This window comes from Xenopus laevis, chromosome 3L (assembly GCF_017654675.1).
Source record: "Xenopus laevis strain J_2021 chromosome 3L, Xenopus_laevis_v10.1, whole genome shotgun sequence".
In the NCBI taxonomy this organism is placed as follows: domain Eukaryota; kingdom Metazoa; phylum Chordata; class Amphibia; order Anura; family Pipidae; genus Xenopus; species Xenopus laevis.
In genome coordinates, this window is record NC_054375.1 from 46,181,643 (window position 1) to 46,204,892 (window position 23,250).

Genomic DNA, 23,250 nt, shown 5'->3' on the forward strand with positions numbered 1-23,250 from the left:
CCCAGTGTCGGACTGGGACACCAGGGGCCCATCCAAAAACTTTGACTAGGGGCCCACCAATTAATCTTAGACCTGGGGCCCACTCTTCCTCTCCTTTCTTCCTCTCCTCACTCAACCTCTATTATCCTAGTCTCTTTTCTTTACACACTATACTCTATTTTTCCAACTATTTAGCCTCTTTGCTCTCATAAAAATAGGCAATGGCCATGAAATAAGCCAAATGTTTAGCAGCATAAGGGTCCACTGACACCTGGGCCCACCGGGACTTTTCCTGGTATCCCGGTGGGCCAGTCCGACACTGTGGACACCTTTACTGTTATTCATTAGTATATATACAGGTACAACTTGTACCTAGTAGTGTTTACTTTAAATGTAACAGTTAATCATTCCTATCTGCATGCAAAATCAATATCCAAATTAGATGCTTAATTGTGCATGTTTCCAACTCATTGCTGTTTAACTGACAATCATTGCCTTAATAAATACCTACCAACAGTTTGGAAATATAAAGAGGGACAAAAAGATTTGCTTCGCGGAGTGTGCCAAAATGTTTTGACCACGCCTGTTTTTGTGGCCATACCCCTAATCCACTCTATAAAATTTGGCAGGTTATGAAAGTTTAAACACATTTCTGTTTTTTTAGGTGTTATTACACATTTATGTGTCATTACAGTTTTGCTAATGAAGGTGAATTGCCCTTATATGAGTCTAAGTTCTCCCAAGAGACCTGCATATCTTAGTTACAAAAGTATCTAAGTACCTATTCTGGGCTCTCTGCCAAAAGCCAATTAAGTTATAAACGTTGAATCTTTTTCTGGCTGTTCAGTGCAGGAGATCAGAGAAAGTTGGGACATTTCAGTAACAAACTTGGGACTGCGGGTTGAGCTGTCAAAACCGGGACTGTCCTGCAAAAAATGGGACAGTTTGGAGGTATGTTAATATATTATAGTGTTCCGATAGCAGATATTGCCCTGCCTGGGACAATGAGGGCCCAAATAGACACTGCTTGAAAATTAAACATTTCCTTGGTCCCTGACAGCAGTCCTTGCTATTCCCCCACTGATGGTTAAGCTGATCCCACTCACTGTATGTACAATTACACTTTCTGAGCCCAACAATCAAAAACACATTTTATTCTAAGAGGCATCTTTTTCTCCACTTTCACTTAGACCAGCTGGTTGGATGAGATCTGACTGGCTGTTTTGTGTACTAATGACTCATGTCTGTTGATTTGCGTTGTAGTTTGATGCATGTACAGACTATGTAATATGACCCAGCTTTTGCATAAAAGTTGAAACGCGCTCTGTCTTTGACCTAGCAGTCAGAATTGGATTGTATAGCATGAAATGCATGTGACTGCAGAGCTAATCCATGAAGTCCTTACTACAGGAGCTAGCCAGTTAGATCTCATTCTACTTCCAGCCATTTGGTCTGGCCAGTTAGTTGATGCATAGACGGCCTCATTTAGAACGACAGTTATGGTTGGGCAAAAATGGGTGAAACCGTTACAAGTATTAAAGTACTCCCGCTTGAGCCTATTCTACCATTGGTCTGGCCTATTCTATGTAGATGAATCGCAATTAAACCTACTGAGGCAGGGAAACCCTTGAGCCATCTCAAATGTGGTGATAATTCCAGGGCTCCCACTGTGGGCTGCATCAATACATGCAACAAACTAATGCCTAAATAATAATGTGCCTGCTTAATTTTGAGGCTGAGCACCAGAAATGATGCCATCCCACAAGTGCAAATGGCAAATGAAATATAACACTGCATATTGCACATTGCACTTGCTTATGTAAATGAGCCCTAATGACAGCTCAATATTATTCATACATTTAACCTCTGGTCTTTTAAAGTCTTGTAATCGTCTGAATAGGCAGGTCAGTAATTGGGATATGCATGCATCAGTATCATTATGAAAATTCAAAGGTGCATTAGGTGCTCCCGATCAGGTATTTTCAGCCCCACCAGAGCTTATTCCTCAAAATATAAAACTTAACTAATTAGCCTGTTTGATGGGTTCATTCATCAAATTAGCAGAATGGCCAATGCATTTGTATGGATAGATTGCACATCTAATTGATTTGCCTGCAGGCCATATAATTCAACTGAACAGAAAATACCCAGTGTGTAGCAAGCTTAACTGACACATCCAAACAGAAGACACATTGTGATTCTATAGCAGATAGGAAGGAGCAGATGCATGTAGTGTCGCTTTTAATAAAAGAACATTGTATAGTTAGTATTCAGTGTTGAATACAAGTGTTTAATCTGTCTAGATGCGTCAATATCATGTTACTCAACCCACATTGCTATTTTATTGACTTAAAGGGGATGCAAAGCAAAAAAATAAAATCCCATTTTTACTTTCTTTAATGAAAAAAAATCTCCAATATACTTTAATTAAAAAATGTGTATAAACTTGACTGTATGCAGTGAAATTCCCCCTTCGTATAACTTGATCTGACTGCTGTGGATAGGAAACTTCAGACGGTCCCTAACTGATCTGCTGGAAAGCCATCATACTTTCAAACAGCAGGGGGAGCCCCCCCACCTTACTGCCCAGAACTTGAGCAGCTTTGTTTGTTTCCCTATAGAGCAGTCGGCGTTTGTGTAGAGATTCGTATTGGATTTTATTTTTGCATTTACTCAGGGGTGCTCCGCCAATGAGGCGAGTTGAGGCTGTCGCCTCAGGCGGCAGCGCCCCACTAGGTACCAGGGGCAGCAAAAATGCTGCTCCTGGTACTTTAAGAACGAATTTCTGTGGGGGGGGGGGCAGCAGCAACTGCTGCTGCCTCAGGCGGCGGAGGGGCCAGGACCTCCCCTGCATTTACTTTCCCTTTAATGTTTCTCCTTGAATGTGTCCCTGCCAGCAGTGGTAGGGACAAAGATCATGGAGCCAGATTTAAACAGATAAAACAGGATTCTCATTGAATTTTGCTGCTTTTATTGGTTCTGCAGAGTTGGAGAAAGTTTGTATTAAACAATACAAAAACTATAAAATCCACATTAGATTACATGACAACACATATGCAGTCTGTATATTCTTAATATTATTAATCAATCTTGCTGTCTCGGCTGCTGGCAGATATTATTTGACTTGTGCTGTTATGATAATTTATGACGATTCCTAAGCTTAACCTCTCAACTGAAGCCCAGACCACACTGAGCATGTGCATGGTCTTGGTCTTGTTTAACAAAGTTACAAGATGATGACCCCCTGTGGCCAACTTTGAAAGCATAAATGATTTGTTTTATTAGGCTTCTGGTGCAGTAAGTCCATGTTTATGTTTAGTATACAAAATACAGCATTTCTAGCATTATTCTATTTTAGACTTTATTTCCCCTTTTACAATAAAGGCACAGTTTTCATACATGAAATGTTACATTCGAACTTCCTACATTTCAGCATGCAGGTCCCTAGATAAATGATGATAGTATGCCTTCTGTGCCCAGTGTATGCCAAGTATAGTTGCTCTTTGAGTTTGTCTATACATATGTTATTGTAAATCACCTCTGGCACAGGGGCAGGACCAAAAAGAAAAACAACAACAAAAGTTGCGCGGAACAGCAGAACAAGATGCTCATATTATATTTATTAACATAATACATTTTGAGCTTAGTGACACAATGTCATATGAAAAATAAACAGAACGCATAACAATATTAAAAAGTGATTATAGGAAATTACATGAAGAAGGAAACCCCTAGCTGGGAGGGCATAAACATGCCCCCCAAAATTGGTAAATAGGTGCTGTCTGTAACACATGTGCTTATACCAGAAATAGTATATAAAGCGCACAAATAACAAATGTTCAAAATGTGATGAAAAAAGTCCAATAGTTAGTTCATTCTTAGTAAATAGTCCATCTAGAAAATCCAAAGAGATCCATAATCCAGGTACTACCGCATTCATTAGATCTACCTACTCCCAAAGGAGAATGAATACCATTAGGAATAGAGGTACGGGATGCATTATACAGAAAGCTCTGAATTATGGAAAGGCATTCTCCCATAGACTCCATTTTATCCAAATAATTCAAATTATTTCAAAATAATTTCCTTCTCCTCTATAGTAATAAAGCAATGTAATAAAATAAATAAATAAATACAATAATAATAAAATAAATAAATTAAAATAAATAAGTAATAAAATTTTGTGCATGATCCAAACTAAGATATAATTAATCCTTATTGGAAGCAAAAACAGCCTATTGGATTTATTGAATGTAACTTTCTAAAAGATCTGTTTTCTGGAAAACCCAAGCATTCTGCATAACAGTTCCCATACCTGTATTTCCCATAAGGGCATTTTAGCAAATAAACAACATTTCATGTATTACAGGTGGCAACATCTCAAATGTATCATTGTACCCTGTGTAGGATGGTGTACCACATTACCCTTAATGATGGGTGTATAGCATATAGAGTTCAGGCAGGTGAATGTTCATAGTTTAGGTTTATCAAGAAACATCTCTACCCCTTTCTTAGGTGGGTCGATTTCTGACACAAAATATCTCTTAAGTAGCTGCCTTTTTTATAGGAAGAGACCTATCTCAAGCTAAAATGTACAAACTCCATACTAAGGACAGCAAAGTAGTGGAAACAACAAATGTATCTAAATGCAAGATTGTATTTGTAAAGCATGCCGTCGGTCAGGCACGCTCTTCAACCTCCTGCACTGACCAGGACCCACAGGCTTCTGCATGCATGCATGCGCGCGTCCCATTCATTGCATTGCCGTGCGTGCATCCTGACACACGCGGTGACTTCATGACCTGCACAGTAGTGCATTTTGAAGCTGTAGGGGGCCATTTTGCCAATTTTGTTTAACCTTCTTCCTCTGGATCACTTCCTCCTGTAGTTTTGGCACCTATTTAAGACACTTCTGTCATTGCCTCTTTGCCTAAACTGGCTTATGATTGTCTCAGATCCTACTCAAGCCTTTCTGTGTGTTTTGATCCTGGTTTTTGCCTGTCCCTTGATTATGAATCTACCTGCCTGATCTGACCTCTGCCTGTTTTTGACTCCTTTTTGCCTAAACCTTGTCTGTACTTTGCCTGGAAGCTCACAATGACGTTGGTGAGTATCCAATCAGAAACATAGCAGAAAGTTCCAGGGCCCCCAAAAGGGTGTCAGTGAAAAATGGGATTAGCTGGGCTCACCTGCCTTTCAGAAGTGTCAGATTGTATACCGGAAATATACACATTATACACATATATTAATACAAAAAAGAAGAAAGGGCCCTGCTAAATAGAGTTTACAATCTTAAAGGAGAAGTGGGTATAAGACACAATATATCTGACCCCCAATTTTAAAATGATTGACATCAGGGGCGCGCCACCAATGAGGCGAGCTGAGACGCTCGCCTCAGGCGGCAACGCCGGAGATGTTTCCAGGGGCGGCAAAAAGCCGCTCCTGGTACCTTTAAGAGCCGAATTTCCGCTTTTAAACCGGAAATTCGGCTTTACTAATGCGAGAGAGCGCAATTGCGCTCTCTCGCATTAATGTTCCTGCCTCCCCCCCCGACAGGTAAGTCGGCGAGGGGGGGCGGCATTGCAGGAGCCGCCTCAGGCGGCCCTTAGGCAAGAATCGGCGCTGCTTGACATGGTAATGTATTGGCCATAGATCTAGTGTTGATTTATGAACACAGCACAGTGCCTAAGGAGGCTTTTAGCCTGCATGTTTCTATCCAATATAGACCCTCGAATCTCCCCCCGTCACCTCTTATTGACTTAAATGAGAAATGCTTTTCATTCTGATATAGCGAAACATGGCTGTCTTGTGGCTATCAGGTATATGCCATTTAAGTCAATGGGAGGTAGCAGGGTGTCAAATTTGGTGGCCTTTCTACTGGCTAAAAAGCACAGGTGAAAAATATCTGATGTACTATACACCTTATTGTAGAATTTTCATTTTATACAATTACATCACTGCTCAAGCCTGACTAATCTACAGTAACTGTACTGGGAGATAGGATGGCTTGGGTTTAACTACAGACAAGAACCTAGCCGGCATAACTGAATCTTATCAGGCCCTGTATGTAGAAGGTGGGGCTAATTTATCAACACTGGACATATTTGTCTATGGGCAGTAACCCATGGCAACCAATCAAATTGTTGCATTCATTGTTTTACTGGCAGCTGGCTGAGAATTATTTCTATGGTTTCTATGGGTTACTGCCCATGGGCAAATTTGCCCAGTGTTGATAAATGAGTCTTACTTTGCCTTAAAAAAACATAAACATATATTTTGTAGTGTTATGTAGGTTAAAAGGTAATAAACGCTAATAAAAACCACAGTACACAGGTATTCTATATAAGGGAACATATTAATGGAATATTATTACAACTACTGTTAACAATCTTTATTATATTTAGGTAGAGATAGTGCTATGTGCAGAGCACTTGGTCTGTTGTATTTGTTCTTGTCTTACTCATTCCATTATTTGCATGCATGCTTAGTAAACACTATGCAAAAAGAAAGAAAAGCTTTAACCTGCATTTGTTCTTTAAGAATACAACTAATTTTAAAACGTATACCACAATACAACAGGAAGCCCATCCTCACCCAGATATGCTATTTCGTTATTTGCAGCTACGCCATGCTTTTAATGTACAATTTCCAACAAGACCTGTAAATTTAGAGGTGACAACCCTTGATACCTTTTTACACAGATTAGACCTAACAAAGCCCCTATCCTGGTTGTATACAATACTATCTACCACTGGCCCCTCTCCCCTTGAGAGAGTTAAGGGCAAATGGCAAGGAGATATCCCTGACCTGAACGAAGAAAAATGTAAGGATGGCACTCAAACTTGTCACACAGCTATCTATCTCTATGAGGGACAGGCTAATACAAATAAAAATTTTAAACAGAGTTTAATTAACCCCCTACCGCCTAGCAAAAATCTATGAAAATATATCAGATCTATGTCCCAAGTGCAGAGAAGAACCTGGTACCATGTTCCATATATTCTGGTCCTGTCCGGTAACCCAGAGATTTTGGAGTGCTGTACTCCAATACTTGAATGAGAAGCTCACACTAGCAAGTATTCGTTCAGCAGAAACCTGTTAGTTGGGGATAACAGGGGACTTGCAGCTACATTCCTATTCTAGAGTCTATTACCTACAGCTCCTATATTATGCCAAAAAAAAGCCATATTAATGCATTGGAAATCACTCAACCCTCCTACAATACAATATTTGGAAAAAAAATGATAAATGACTCTCTCTCAACCTGTCAAGGGGCTGCCCCGAAAAATTTGAGGCTATACGGGGTACCTGGATAAATGTGCAAACTGGTTAACTGCATATATTCTAATATAATGGATATGACAATTTATACCTTACCTCCTCTCCCTCCTTCTCTCTCAACTTTCTTTTTCTACTAAACCAACTATTGATCTTGTAAATGTTTAATGTTTTAAAATTTAAAAAAAATACTTTAAAAAAAAAGAATACAAGTAATTTTAACTAATCCATGCAAAGGGAGCTGTCTGCTCAGCATTATATGGGCAGCTTTGCCTAATACAAAAAGTAGGGGAGATGGAAGCATATTATCTTGTATTCATATAAAGCCTCATGCCAGTAATTAAAGTGCATTCAACATCACTTTAATAAACTGAAAGCACATAGTGGATGTTTACTGACAGAACATGTTGAGTTTCTAAGTTAAAAGCAATTATAAAACCCATCTGCTTGGGAAGGTTGCTGTGTGGCACAGACAAGAAATTATATTATGCGTAAGAAATGCTTTGAATGAACAGCGTGTATTTAATCCCTGAATTCTAAAATAAAAGTGCAAATGACACAATAAAAGATGACTGTATTGTTTATTTCACTTGTAGGGGGTGCTTGGCAACCCATTAGATGTTGGGCAATTTATAATCTACAACACCAATACATAAACTCCATTGATACTACGGTTCTAGATTTCTATGTTATTCGGAGTGCTCACTAGCAATATGCTTCTTTGTTGGTTTACATTTTTATTTGCCTGCATGAAGATAATAAAACACTTCAAATGGAATATTTTCCGTACAGGCATGTTGTCCAAAAGATCAAGAGAGAATCACTCTGAAAATAACAGAATTTGCGTGACATAACACAGCCTTTGGCATAGAAGAAAGGGAGATCATTTACATAATTAAACGTGATAATCTAGCCCAAAAACCTCAGGCTAAACTGTCAGCAAAGGAAGAAAACTCAGTTAAGAAAAAACACGTCCATAAATAAGGGGCTCGAAGCTTTATCAAAATTCCTGTAAACACAAACACCAAACATCGTACTTTTCCAAAAAACATGAGTTGTCGTTGAAAGAGGGGACAATTCCCTTTAAATTAACCATGGAGTAACACAGCAAAAGAGTTCTAAATAAATGTAATTCATTACAATTTTATGATACCAAATAAGCACATTTCAGTTGGTGTTAAAAGGGATTGTTCACCTTTGAGTTAAACTTTTAGCATGATGTAGAGGATGACAATTTGCAATTGGTTTTCATTGTTTGTTATTTCTGGTTTTTGAGTCATACTCTGTGTGTGCCATACTCTGCCTGTCCTATGCTCCTTGTATGTGCCATACTCTGCCTGTCCTATGCTCCCTGTGTGTACCATACTCTGCCTAACCTGCTAACCTAGTTGGAATTAAACTGGAAAAATAATTATCTAACAAAAATTTAAAGAGCATCTAAATGACTGCTTGTACATCATCTTCACTGTGTTTTTCTTAAATATCTTAACTTCGAAATTTGACCAACGAATTGGCCAAATTCGATAGTCTAACTTTTCTTCTTGAATTTTTTGGGCGTTTTCGGTCTAATTAAAATCGGTCGATCGTAGAAATTGTTCGAATCGATTTGAACGATTTTCAAAAAAAATACTTAGACTTTTTAAAACTTAGCCTAATGTTGGCTATAGGTTCTAGGAGGTCCCCATAGGCTAACAAAGCAATTCGGCAGGTTTAAGGTGGCAGAGTGTCGAAGTCAAAGTTTTTTAAAGAGACAGTACTTTGATTTTCGAATGGTCGAATATTCAAAGTATTATCAATTCAAATCGAAGTCGAATTTGGCCTATTCGATGGTTGAAGTACCCAAAAATTACTTAGAAATTCGAAGTTTTTGAATTCGAAAATTCACTTAGACTCTTGGTAAATGTGCCCCTTAAGTGCTCCTTACAAGATTGAAAATCAGAACTGTAGGTACTTGCAGAGTGCATAGAAGATCTAAAATCCAAGATGGCAGAAATGGTATCAGTGCACAACACTATGGCTGACAGAGTTAACTCTTAAGACTCATTAATTACCACCTTAAAAAACAAAATTGGCGATCTAGAGGATCAATCTAGAAGGAACAATATAAGGCTGAGGGGTGTCTCAGAGGAAATTTATCAACCTCAACTGTGCCAGTGTGTGCAAGATCTCATACTAACAGCCCTACCAGAAACCCCAGCTGACCATCTTATTATAATATAGACAGAATCCTCAAACCCAAAACTGCACCAAGTAGCACACCAAGAGATATAATCATAAAGCGCTTTTGCAACCATATGAGAAAGTACAAATATATGCAGACTTGTCTGCAGCAACTCTGGTGAAAAGGCGCAAATTAACAGTAATAACCCAAGCTTTGCACTCACATGGTGTACCATCCAAATGGGGACATCCGACTAAACTAATAGTCCAAAGGGAAGGTTCCCCAAAGATGATCTCTTCTGTAACAGTGGGCAAAAAAGCACTAGCTGATTGGAACATCCCTCTTGAGAACAACCCCAACGCCCCCCACCAGCAAGGCAAAATACACATGAACTGGGAATGGAACACTGTAGAAACCTGAACTGTACACTTTGCAATTCTGCATTAATTTTGGGATCTCTATCCCATGGTTACTTTTGTGTTATTGGAAAAGGTTAGAGCAGACGCACACCCTCAACAACCCCTTCAGATTGCAGCCTGGTGCTCAGTAATGGAGGATACAGCAACCTCCTGGTTAACTAGTGGAACAAAGATACCGGCACACAAGGCTTTGGTTTGCAGGGAATCTCTTGCTTTAATTCAAAGTGACTTCCGCACTTTGAATTAAAGCAAAGGTTTCCCTGCAAACCAAAGCCTTGTGTGCCGGTATCTTTGTTCCACTACTTTTGTTGTTTTAGCATTGTTCCAAGTATTGGAGCAGGGTGACATCTGTTAGAAGTTGTTATCACTCTACTCACTCGTCAAGGAAAAAAGGCAATGGCACACCAGGCACGATCAAGCAGGGAAAACCCTTGCAGAAGTTTATTTGCACACGATGCAACGTTTCGGGGTGGTCCCCTTTGTCAAGCATCATGCTTGACAAAGGGGACCACCCCGAAACGTTGCATCGTGTGCAAATAAACTTCTGCAAGGGTTTTCCCTGCTTGATCGTGCCTGGTGTGCCATTGCCTTTTTTCCTTGACTATTGTTCTAGGGGGGTGCCGATCCCCCCAGGTATTTGAGCACCTGGCAGAGTTCCTGATGGCCAGGGTGTGCGAGGTGAATCCCCCCTTTTTCTGGATCACTCTACTCACTCCCATTGCACTCCCCTAACTGTTGGGGCACACACGCAAATGGGGTAAAACCTGTATATATGGTATTACTGTTTATAAAAGTTATGTTTATATATTTTCTTTTACTTCCTTCCTCCACTTCTTTCTTAGCATTACCATTTCTAACGAAACCGGCACCAATTATTATGCACTACTTTATTGCACCACCCTGGGGTACCAGCCAGTTGTACATTACGCAGCATCAACAGAACAAAAAAAAAAGGTACTTAAATGCTTCTCAGTAAATGCGAAGGGACTAAACACCCCTTGCAAAAGATTACTAGCTCAAGCTGACAACACAATGCAGATCTTATTTGGATCCAAGAAACACATTTCCATATAAAAAAATCAAATGCAATTACAAAATAGGCATTACACAATGATAGCTGCTGCTACATTCAAATCCAAAAGTAGAAGTGAGGTTGCCATTACATTTTAATTTTCACCATAAATTTAGAAACATCTGAAAGCCAGTTAACACACTTGTCCCAATTTAACTTGGTCCCAAATAACAATGACTTAATGGCAAGGGTACCACACTGCTGTATATATACATACTAATTCTATGATCAATTATGCACAGGAACATGCACCTACATTATTGGTGCCATAAATACAAAGCCCCCTGCTGAGAGGATTATTTTAGACAGGCTTTTACTTAGTGCCATGTAACAATTTACAGGCACTATGGAATAGCAGTCTCATCAATGATATTTAGGTGAGTGCCTAAGCCAGATCATGTGGATAAAGCTTTTAAGGCCAGCAGGCAAATCCAACATGGCGGCAGGGTTGTCACCTTCCACTGGCCAGAGATCCAGATTAATTTAATGGATGGGGCTATTGTCATCACGGGCGGTGCTATGAAATAAGATAAGTGATTGGTGGATTGCAATGTTAATTAAGGGGAATCCTGCAGTTTTCCAAATAAGGATGCAGTCTTGACCCGGCAGCCCTTCTAAAAACTAGGCTGTCTGGGTCAAAACCGGACTTGTTGCAACCCAACATGGGGCCTCTACTGAGCCAAAGTGTTGAACAGGTCAAAAGAAATAATGCAACTTGAGGAAGCTCTAGTAGTGAAGTGATTAAAGATTATATTCTGAAGAGTAAAGTAACTCTAGAGTGGGTGGAAACAACAGAGCAATTGTGTGGAAGAACTAGAAAAAAAGATCTAGGGCAAAGATGTCCAACTTGTAGCCTTCAACAGTTTTACTGTTCACTATACTGCAGCAGTGGGAGGACAACAAGCTTAATATCTGTAGTTTAGTGGAATATGGAAAACACTACAATAAAATGTATTATCCATTTCCTGATATATTTTTTGAGGACAGGAACATGATCTAGTTCTCAGGGGATGGTTAGAATTCAACAATTCATCAACAGCTGGAGAGAGACGCTCTTTGCAGATCTCTGTGACGATATAACATTTGAATTTCCATATTGACAACAAATTATTTTACAAATGAAGTAACCCAGGGTGCAAATAGCAGCATGCCACCTGCCACCGACAGACTAATTAAAACAGTGAGAAGCCTAAGCTCATTTCAAAACTGGCACAAAAAACACACCTCACTATAAGCTCAATTGTTGATGGTGTCTCATCAGTTTTAGTCATAGATTATATTATACCTATCAAATGACCTGGCAGAAGGTGTGCAGCTGTCTTTTAATTAACAAACATTCACACCGAGTGACACGTGACCCACATAAAACTTGATTACCTGCTGGTTTAATAGACCCAAGAGTCTTATACTTTTAATGAAATAAAAAGGCAGCTTTCCAGACAATTGACTTTCACTACTTGGTGAAGAGGGTACAGAGCACAACCTTTCCGTGTGTAGAGTTATTAATTATGGTACTGCTAGGCATGTCTGTATGTTGTTTGAGAAAACAACAGTATAATTAAAATGACAAAATTTAGGAGGCAAAAAAAAAGTTTGGAGATGTGTAGGGAAATTTGCCTTCTGTGGATTGGTCACTGGCGTAGAAGGCGTGCCAGACATTAAGGGGCAGATTTATTAAAGGCTGCGTTGTATTCAACCCAAAAAACTTGAGTTTTCAAGGGTATTTTTTCAGTCAAACTCAAATTTTCCTGTTAAAAAAAACCCTCAAATTTTTCAGTGTTTCTTTAAAAAAAGAACTAGAATTTTTTGAGATTTATTATACTCCCGAAACTGGAAATAGCTCGAATCTGAAAATACATCATCTAAAAACCTGTAGGAGTCAATGGCAGAGGTCCCTTCAACCATTTGAAGATGTTAATAGCCTTCATTATGTTCGGGTTTTTTCGGTGGGTTTCACTCAAAAACTCAATAATCTTTTTAGGGTTTTTTTTGGTGAAAACTCAATTACAGTTTTTGGTTTGTTCATCCCGAATTCCCTGATTCAAGTTTTTTCCATTTGAGGTTTTTCTTAAATCGGAAAACATTTGAGTTGTGAGTTCATTCGAGGTATGAAAAACCTCACAAACCTCTAAAAGTCAACCCTCTTAGGGTTACACTATGGGGTCTATTTATGAAGCCTTGATTTTCTGGTTGCATTTTTAAGGGTGAAAAAAAAATCCTGAGCTGCTTAAAATCTAAATCCGAAAATATTTAAATACTTAAATTATCTAAAACCTGTCGAAGTCATGTAAAAAGTCAATGGCAGAGGTCCTTTCTACAATTTGAAGATGTTCCTTACCTTCATGACCTTTGAGGGTTTTTAGGCATCAAATTGAAAAAGTTGTACGATTGGACATCAAATTGAAAAAGTTGCACATTTTAAATTGGCGCACGTTTGTTGTGATTTTTTCCTGCACCGATTTTTTTTTCCGAGCTCATTTTTTGATAAATTAGACACATTCATGGATGGGAGTTGGGTCAACTTTGTTTTAAAAAAAAAAATGGGAGAAATTTGAGTCTTAGTAAATACCCCCCAAACGTTTTAAGGTAGTGCAACTACAACTGAACCCTACTATTTATGTTAACAAGACCAAAGTCCTCACCATTAATATGAGCGAAATATGATCCACTGAAATTACACAACTAAGGATTACAGTTCCTATAATTTAAGGAAGCCAAGTGATGGTTTTACACACGCACTTTATTAGGCATCAGATATATTTAGATCAGACTATTGGTGGAATACTCTAAAACTAGTCAGGAATAAATATAATACATGTCTATATGTTTCCTGTTGTAGGTGGCTTTATGACATATGTGCTATATTTCATATGAGCCTATGATTAAGTATCCTATCGATACGAAACGCGTTAGGTGGTATCCTAGTGGACTGGAATAAATAAAATACTTTTTAATTGAAAAAGTCTGCCTGGAAGGCTGGTCCTTAGAAAAGCCTGCTCAATTTTCTATACGGTTATCTGCTCCTTCAGCTGAAGGTTCAGGGCGGTTCACCTGGACCCCTTCTCTAAACTGGTGAGTTCTTCACTTTGAATCCTGAAAGATTTACTGCATTTACCTACTAGTGTTCATGATCCTACTTTCGATATATTTGACTTCTACTTTATACATGTTTATAAACTATATAAATGTTTGGAGCCTTATGGGAAAACAGTAATATGCACAAATGTTTCATTTTCTTACAGACTGTGTCAGCAGTGATGGGAATAGAAAAACAATGTAATTCCACAAGGAGCTACTGATTATTTTTAGATGATATCTGATTAAATCTAGATACTTTCCTCTCCATCATCTCCTTGAGAGGCACTATAATTTAAAATATTATTCAACAATTTAAAAATAAAATTTGGCTACTGAAGCACGATTTGCATTGAGGTTATAGATCCTATGTTGCTTTAAAACAGGTATGGTATCTAATATCCAAATCATTTTGACCTGGGATTTTCCAGGGGTTTTCTTGGCTTGTATATAAAATATGGTTTTAGGTGAAAATGTTGAAAAGTCAGTGTAAAAGTTGATTATCTGTCATGTGTCTTTGTAGAAATTGAGTTAAGACATAATTCTATGCCATCTTGCCGTTTCTCTCCTAATGGAATTCAGATATACAGTACAGTTTCCATAATTGGGATCATCATACCTTAAATCTACTAGACTTATGTAAACATTAAATAAACCCAATGGGCTGTTTTTGCTTCCAATAAGGATTAATTATATCTTTGTTTGGATCAAGTACATGGTATTGTTTTATTATTACAGAGAAAAAGGAAATCGTTTTAAAAAATGTAACTATTTCATTAAAAATAGTCTATGGGAGATGGCCTTCCTGTAATTTGGAACTTTCTGGATAACGGTTTACTTGATATTGGATCCCATACTTGTACTGAAGGAGACAATCATTTATCATTCCAACTTTATTCAAAGAGAAGTAAAAAACAGTGTGCAAAATATCCTTCCAGTCTATTCATAAGGGGAAATAAACATGCTCATATCGATCTGGCAGTCATTTTTAGATAAATCTGTTCCCTTAATATGCCCATGGTTAGAAACATGCCTCAGTCTGTGAAACATCTACTTTCAATATATCCAGAAGGAAAGTATTAAAGCTAAATTATTGTAGTAATATGTATAATACACAGGCATATACTGTATCTAAGTCCTTTACAAGTACTGTATATTCATGTGCACTGCTCATGGGGTGACTATAGAACAGGACACACCTTCCTTCAAGTTGATGTGGACTTTAAAGGAACAGAAGGATCCTGATGAGTTCAGTGGTCCAATGTGATAGAGCTAAACATGCAAGTACAACTATAATACTTTTTTTAAGGGGAAACACATTTTTAAAGGGGAAAAAACTAACATTTTTAGAGATTTACAGTATTATACCCCAAAGTTGCTAAAAATCCGAATCTGAAAACACTTCAGCTAAAACCTTTTGAGGTCACGTAGTAGTCAATTTGAAGATGTTTATTGACATCGTGATCTGCACTGGATAATCCAAAAAAGTTGAGGTTTTCGGGTGACAACTTGAAAAAAATCTTAAGATTCGGGTGTCCAATTGAAAAAAGACGTACAATCCGAATTTTGTTGATACTTTTTCCAGCTGATTATTTGATAAATTTGTTATTTAGCTTTATATTCAGCAGCTCTACAGTTTGTGTTGCATTGATTTGAATAAGACAGGAATATGAATAGGAGAATGTCTGAATAGAAAGATGAGTAATAAAAAGTAGCAATAAGAAATGTGTAGCCTTACAGAGCATTTGTTTTTTAGATGAGATCAGTGACCCCCATTTAAATTCTGAAAAGAGTCAGAAGAAGAAGGCAATAATTCAAAAGATAAAAAAAAAATGAAGGCCAATTGAAAAGTTGCTTAGAATTAGTCATGCTATACTAAACTTTAAATTAAAGGTGAACCACCCCTTTAGGTAGGTCCTTCTAGTCTAGTCCCCTAGGGTAGAGACATATAAATGATTAACAATCTCTGTAAAGAACTGGGTAAACCAGTTCTATAGAAATAAATAATGATAATACTAGCGTACATTGTGAAGCTAAAATTGAACTAAAGAACTAAAATTTTTTGCATTATAGGATGGTATGGTGATTCACAGCATGCAGTTTGCAATGCAATGTGAATGATAGGTTAAGGACAACACAAGCAAATCATTAAAAATCAGAAATAGAAACCTCAATATAGAAAATGAAGTCCCTTGTATAATGGATGTTTTATACAGACCCAGATTTGTAGGAAGGCCACAAAAGCCTGGGCCTAGGGCGACACAAATTAAGGGGTGGCAGGTTGTCCAGCTACTTCTACAATTTCTAGGAAGGTTTTAGAAATGGGAGTGCAGGAAATCTTTCAGGATATTCAATCTCATGCGAGCCGAGTCCCAAAAACTGAGCGCATGCATGCACAAACGAGTGCAGGGAGGGAGCAGAAGTGAGCGTTGAGGAGTGGATGCACTGTTGAGGATACCTGGGAGGTGGCAGGGATGCCCACAGCCGGCTTCTTAGTTGGCGCACATTCTTCTTCCAAGGTGCGTTCATTTTGGGTTTGACTTCATGGCACTTGGCATGAAATTCAAATATTTAAAGGCACCACTTCCTACTTCCCATCGCCCAATGTAGGTCTATCGTACATAGTTCCTGGGTGCACTTCTAGTCTGGTTTCTCTATTTCTTGACCCTTGCCTGTCCTTGACCTCCGTTGTATTGGTGCCTGAACCAACCTTTGCCTGTTACTGACAATTCTTCCCGATCTTGACTCTGTACTGCCCTGGCCTGTTCCACAACTATTTGCTCTAACCTTATTCCTTCTGTCGCATGTTACGGTTCCCTTGTTTTGCCTTGGTTGTCTCATTTTAAGATCCAAGTAGTGGAGTGCTCCTCCTGAAGCAAAAGGCAGCTGTTATAGGCAAAAGTGTGAGCCTTGACCAGAACCTTGGCGTTTGTTCTGGGTTGTGGGAAACCATACATGACAGGGGCTTGGCAAATCTGTTTTAAAAAGTAACAAAAGTATTGTGTTTTGTGCTGGTCCTTGAGACCTCGGAAAACGTTTTACTATGTAATGTTGTCTCGGGGCTCCGGCATGCAGTGCCGTTTTGGCCATTTTCTCTCCTGGGTGGATGATTCTCTGCAGATGGGACACAAAATCATTCAACGGCATATGTAAAATGCTAGAAGTTGTTCAGCAACATTTAAGTCCAATGTAGTGTAACATGCCTTATGACCAGCATACATATGTTTATAAATGTTTTTTGTGTTTAAATAAAAATAGGCCCAGAAATGCTGATTATTACATACACTGCTGTCCCTTCCTTCTTAGCAGCAAGACTATAATGCAACCTCCAGGATATTGAGCTCTGGAAACTCCGTATCGAAACTATGTACTATCAGAAACAGTGAGTGTGTGTTCTTTCCCAAGTGATAGACCACAAAGAGGAGGGTGAAATAGACCCCAGTGCTTACAGCAGCTAGGAGTTAACCCTGACACAGAGGCCTATTTCAGGTAAAAGGATGGCATCATCCTGACCTCTCACAACCTCTCAGTGCACGTTATTAGTTTCTGTCTTCACCCTGGCTCACCCTGTCTGTCAGTGCCTCCCGTGATGACATCAGTACAATAACAGAGAGTTTCCTAAGCATACAGGAGACACAGAATATGCCTGAGCTCAGCTCACTAAAAGAAATAGAGAAAAATAACAACCGACTACACTTACCTAAGTAAGTTTATTAGTTATTATTAGTTCTACCGTAATTATGATATCTACAGAACGCGTACATTCTTCTTAAACTGTGCATTGCATCTGTGCTCGGGTTATTCTGAATAGCATTTATCTTTCCTGTTATATCCTAAAGGCTGCATCACTAGGTATTTAAAGGGGCAGTTCACCTTCCAATCACTTTTTTCAGTTCAATTGTTTTCAGATTGTTCCCCAGAAATAAAGACTTTTTTCAGTTACTTTCCATTTTTTATTTTTTACTGTTTATCCAAAATCTCAGTTTAAAGTTGAATGTTTCTGTCTCTGGTGTTTGAGTCTGGCAGCTCAGTAATTCAGGTGCAGACTCTAAACTGTTAAAATTTTGTAACATTTAGTTGATACATTTCTCAGCAGCATCTCAGGGGTATTAGCAACTATTGTATCAATTCTAACAGTCGCCTGTAATGAAACCCAGAGATTCTGCTCAGCAGGGACAAAGATAAGAAATGTATCAACTAAATGTATCAATTTAGAATAGTTTACAGGGTCCGCGACCCCCCTCCCAGAGATGCTTTAGATGGTGGAAACTGAAGCTTTACGTTTCAGTATTAGAAAAACAGTCATACATAGAAAATAGAAAGTAATTGGAAAATGTCTTTATTTCTGGTAAACTATCTGAAACCAACTGAACTGAAAAAATTGTTGGAAGGTGAACAACCCCTTTAAATTATATTAGCAGTAGTCACGTCCAATGTGCACAAACACAAAGATGGTATGTAATTGGATAATTAAAAGAAATTATGGCAGAATATTAAAAAAACTACTTTTTAACCAAACATCCCATAAGTGGTCAGTAATCAGAGCAGAGTTCTGCAGAAACCATGGGATATAAAAATAAAAAGAATATTATTAGATGGCTGCCTCACTTGTTTAGTCTGGCCTACAGGTCTGAGGACGGGTTGCAAATTGCTGCTTTAAATTAAATTGTAAATGATAAGTTTATTTAATCAGTTCAAAAAAGAAGGTGTGATACAGAAATGATTTAGACACACAGACAGGTCAATTGGCTCCAAATAGGACTGACCATAATGTGTGTGAATGTAATAGGGGATTGTAAGAGGCAGGGAATGATGTGAATGATGTGCTGAAGCACTTCATGATATATCAGTCCTATATAAATAATGTTGGCATCAGAAAGGGAAATATTTTTGAAAACTTGCTAAATCAATAGTAAAGGTCTAATATCAGAATATATGTGCTTAAAGGTGAATGATGTTAATGGCTATTATTCCCTGAAATCAAAACAATTTACATTGGGGCAAAGATTGTCTGTGTCTAATAACTCATAGTAACTAATCAGATATTTGATAACGTTATTGGGTTACTGCAGTTGACTAAAATAGATTTTTACTGATTGGTTGCTTTGGAATACTAGAACTGGAAAAAGGATTGTTAGATGCATAAAATGTAAAATTATCTAGCCGAGTCTCTGCTCTGTGTTTAGACAGTTGGCCTTAAACCCCTACTCTCTGCAGTATAAAAACAGAACTGAAGCTTAACTGGGCTGCTGTCTATTACATGTATATTTAAAACATGTATAATTCCATGACACAAGCTTGATTAATTCAGATTCATATTACATGGCAGCACACCAGCCACTGTATTCTGCATGAGAATTCTTTTATTTTTGGTCCTGTTGAATCAGCAAATATGAATGACGTAACATAACCACAACAGAAGAAAGACCTAATAACCTGCTGTCGTGGAAACTATTAAAGCATGAATCATTACTGTTAAAGGGCTGCCGCACCTCTGGGCGGGCAAATTTACAAAAATACTAACAGCATATTTGGGCAGTATATATTTTTAGACTTAATGAGCCATTTGTGGTTTCACTGTACCAGCCGTGTGTACTTACACGTCCATGGCTTAATGGGTGTATTTACATTGCTGATACTGTACATATCCCCAATGATGTTGCCCAAAACAACCTATCAGATCTTTACTTTTGTTTTCTAACTTGTAGGCGACTGTTCAAAAGATATTGCTGATTGATATTGCCTCTTGGTGGGCAAAATGATCAGCTGGTCATGTCTGACAAACAGAAAAATATGCTGTCCAGAGTGCTGAACAGAGGACCATTCTTCTTGCCAAAAAATCTGCTTCATTTCCCACTATATGAAAGGTAAACTTTAAGTACATGTTTCACCTTCAGGAAATACCCAAACATCACCCAACGACAAATCTCCTCTTCTTCGGGGGAACTAATCTCCCTGAATTGCCTTCCTCTGCCTTCCCGCCGGCTATAATGTAAATTGCCAGCAGGATGGCACTTGGAGCGATTCGTTTTCCGAAGTCCCCTTCAAGAGTGGCCTCCGAGTGCCATGTGAAGGCAGTTCGGGGAGATTAGTCACCCCGAAGAAGAGGAGATTTGTCGCTGGGCAACTAATCTCCTCAAATGTGACTGTGTGTAATAACCCACAATGGGACCAATTTAGGACAACGCAGATATAATTTAGTGTGTTCTATTTTACAGCAGTTTAAAATAGAAATTCCTACGTGTGTTTTGTGTGAAAGAAGATTCATTAACAATATGAGGAATACGTTCTGACCATCTGCTATTTTATCTGTAGTATTGTGAGAATAAAGTTTCCTACAGAAATGGCAGATTGCTCATTTTAATCAGCCGGAAGACCCTGCCATATAAACATTAAAGCCAGTATGTGGGTTGCCTCCACTCCTACAGTATATGCAGGTGCAATGCCATAAATAGGTCCATAGTATTCTGGTGATTATCTTTGGACTTAAAGGAAAACTATACCCCCAAAATGAACACTTAAGCAACAGATAGTTCATATCATATTAAGTGGCATATTAAAGAATCTTACCAAACTGGAATATATATTTAAGTAAATATTGCCCCTTTACATCTCTTGCCTTGAACCACCATTTTGTGATGGTCTGTGTGCTGCCTCAGAGATCACCTGACCAGAAATACTACAACTCTAACTGTAACAGGAAGAAGTGAGGAAGCAAAAGACACAACTCGGTCTGTTAATTGGCTCATGTGACCTAACATGTATGGTTTGTTGGTATGTTTGTGAGTACAGTGAATCCTACGATCCCAGGGGGCGGCCCTTATTTTTTAAAATGGCAATTTTCTATTTATGATTACCCAATGGCAGATATTACTAGAAAAGTATATTATTATGAAAATGGTTTATTTACATGAAGCAGGGTTTTACACATGAGCTGTTGTATTCAATATCTTTTTATAGAGACCTACATTGTTTAGGGGGTATAGTTTTCCTTTAATAGTTTTATTACAAAGGTGTAATTTGGGAAGCTGTTAGTTCAGTATGAGCTCCTGAAGCTCCTGGTTTGCTCTCAGGAGACAAGGCTCTGTCTAACATACATATAAACCCCCCTTACAAACACACATGTGTCAGGGAGCCGGGAGCCCCCTCTGGGGAGTAGTCCGGATCTAGGAGGAAGCCCCTCAGGAGGGATCAGGGTCGTGGTATCCAGGGGTAAGACAAGAGAATAATCAAAGTCCAAGCACAGGTCAAAAGACAGGCGGAATACAAACAAAGTCCAGAGCCAGGCAGGGGGTCAATGGCAGGCAGAGTATCAGCGAAGTCCAGGTCCAGGCAAGGGGTCACAACAAGGAATCAGGCAGATATAAGCAGGGAACACAGCAAGGGAACCCAGGAAACTCTCAGGGAACAGAATCCTATTTTCGGGCGCCATCTTGGCGCCTCAGGCGTCCTTTTATGTTTGAATTTGGCGCCCTTGCGCCAGCGCGCCTGCGACCGTCGCGCCGCGCTGACGTCACGGCGCCGGCGTCGGAACCCACGTGGGTTGCCTGGGCACCGCCATCTTGGAATCTTCGCCGCCGGGAGCGGACGCGACTCCTCGCGCTCCCGGCGGTCTTGACAGTACCCCCCCCCCCTCACGGGGGGCCTCAGGACCACCGGGACTTGGTTTCTGGGGAAACTTGGAGTGGAAGTCTCTTACCAAACGAGGAGCATGCACATCGCGGTGTCCCTCCCAAGAGCATTCTTCGGGGCCAAAGCCCTTCCAATGGATGAGGTATTGAAGGGACCCTCTGGAGATTCTGGAATCAAGGATTCTCTCCACCTCGAATTCTTGTTGACCCTCCACAGAGACGGCAGGAGGAGGAGATTGGACAACAGAGAAACGGTTAGAGATGGTGGGCTTCACCAGGGAGACGTGGAACACGTTGGGGATTCTCATCTCTGGTGGGAGTTGAAGTCTGATGGCTACAGGGTTAATTATCTCCAAGATGGGAACGGACCCAGGAACTTCGGACCCAACTTGGGAGATGGCACCTTCAAGCGAATATTCCTGGAAGAGAGCCAGACACTATCACCCACCTTGTAGGGAGGAGAGGGCCTTCTACGGCGATCCGCGAAAGTCTTGTGGACTAGAGCACTCTTCTCCAGATTAGACTTGGTTGCAGCCCAAATAGCAAGCATATGGGCTGCCAGATCATCTGCAGCCGGGACGTCCGACAACACGAAATCCTGAGGAAAGGCTTGAGGGTGCTGTCCATACACCACCATAAACGGAGACCTTCCTGTGGAGGAATGACATGCATTATTATGAGCAAACTCCGCCCACGGGAGGAGGTCAGCCCAATCGTCCTGGCAAAGAGACACGTGGTTCCTCAGGAACTGTTCTAAGGCTTGGTTCACACGTTCAGCTGCCCCATTCGTCTGCGGGTGGTAGGCAGACGAAAATTGAAGTGTTATTCCCAAGTCTTTACATAGGGAACGCCAGAACTTGGCGGTAAACTGGGTGCCTCTGTCGGAGACGATCTCCACCGGGAAACCATGCAGGCGGAAGATGTACTTAATAAAGAGTTGGGATAATTCCACCGCAGAGGGTAACTTCTTCAAAGGGATGAAATGGGCCATTTTGCTGAAGCGGTCAATAACAACCCAGATCACAGTATTTCCACCGGAGGAGGAAGTTCGACAATAAAGTCCATAGAGAGGTGCGTCCATGGACGAGAGGGTACCGGCAAAGGCTGTAACAACCCGCTGGGGCGGGAATGGCTAGGCTTAGAAGGGGCGCAGACATTACAAGCAGCCACAAAGTCCTTTACATCCTTGCGGATATCAGGCCACCAGACTAGGCGCCTCAAGAGTTCAAGGGTCTTGGCCGGACCAGGATGTCCAGCTTGCCTGGAGCAGTGGGTTTGTTGCAGGATGGCCAGGCGAAGTTCTGGAGGGACGAAGGCCATGCCAATCGGAGTATCTTGAGGAGCCGAGGACTGCCCAGCCAGAATCTGGTCGGCAAATTGGGGATACAGAGAGGCAATGATCTTGACTGGTGGAATGATTGGTTCCTGTCTCTCAGGGTCACGGTCCACCGGAGTGAAGCTACGAGACAAGGCGTCGGCCTTCAGATTCTTGGAACCTGGGCGATAAGTCAAAACAAAGTTAAATCGGGAAAAGAAAAGGGCCCACCTGGCTTGTCTGGGATTTAGCCTCTTGAGGGACTGTATGAACTCCAGATTCTTGTGATCAGTGAAAATCTGGACAGGAATTTCAGAACC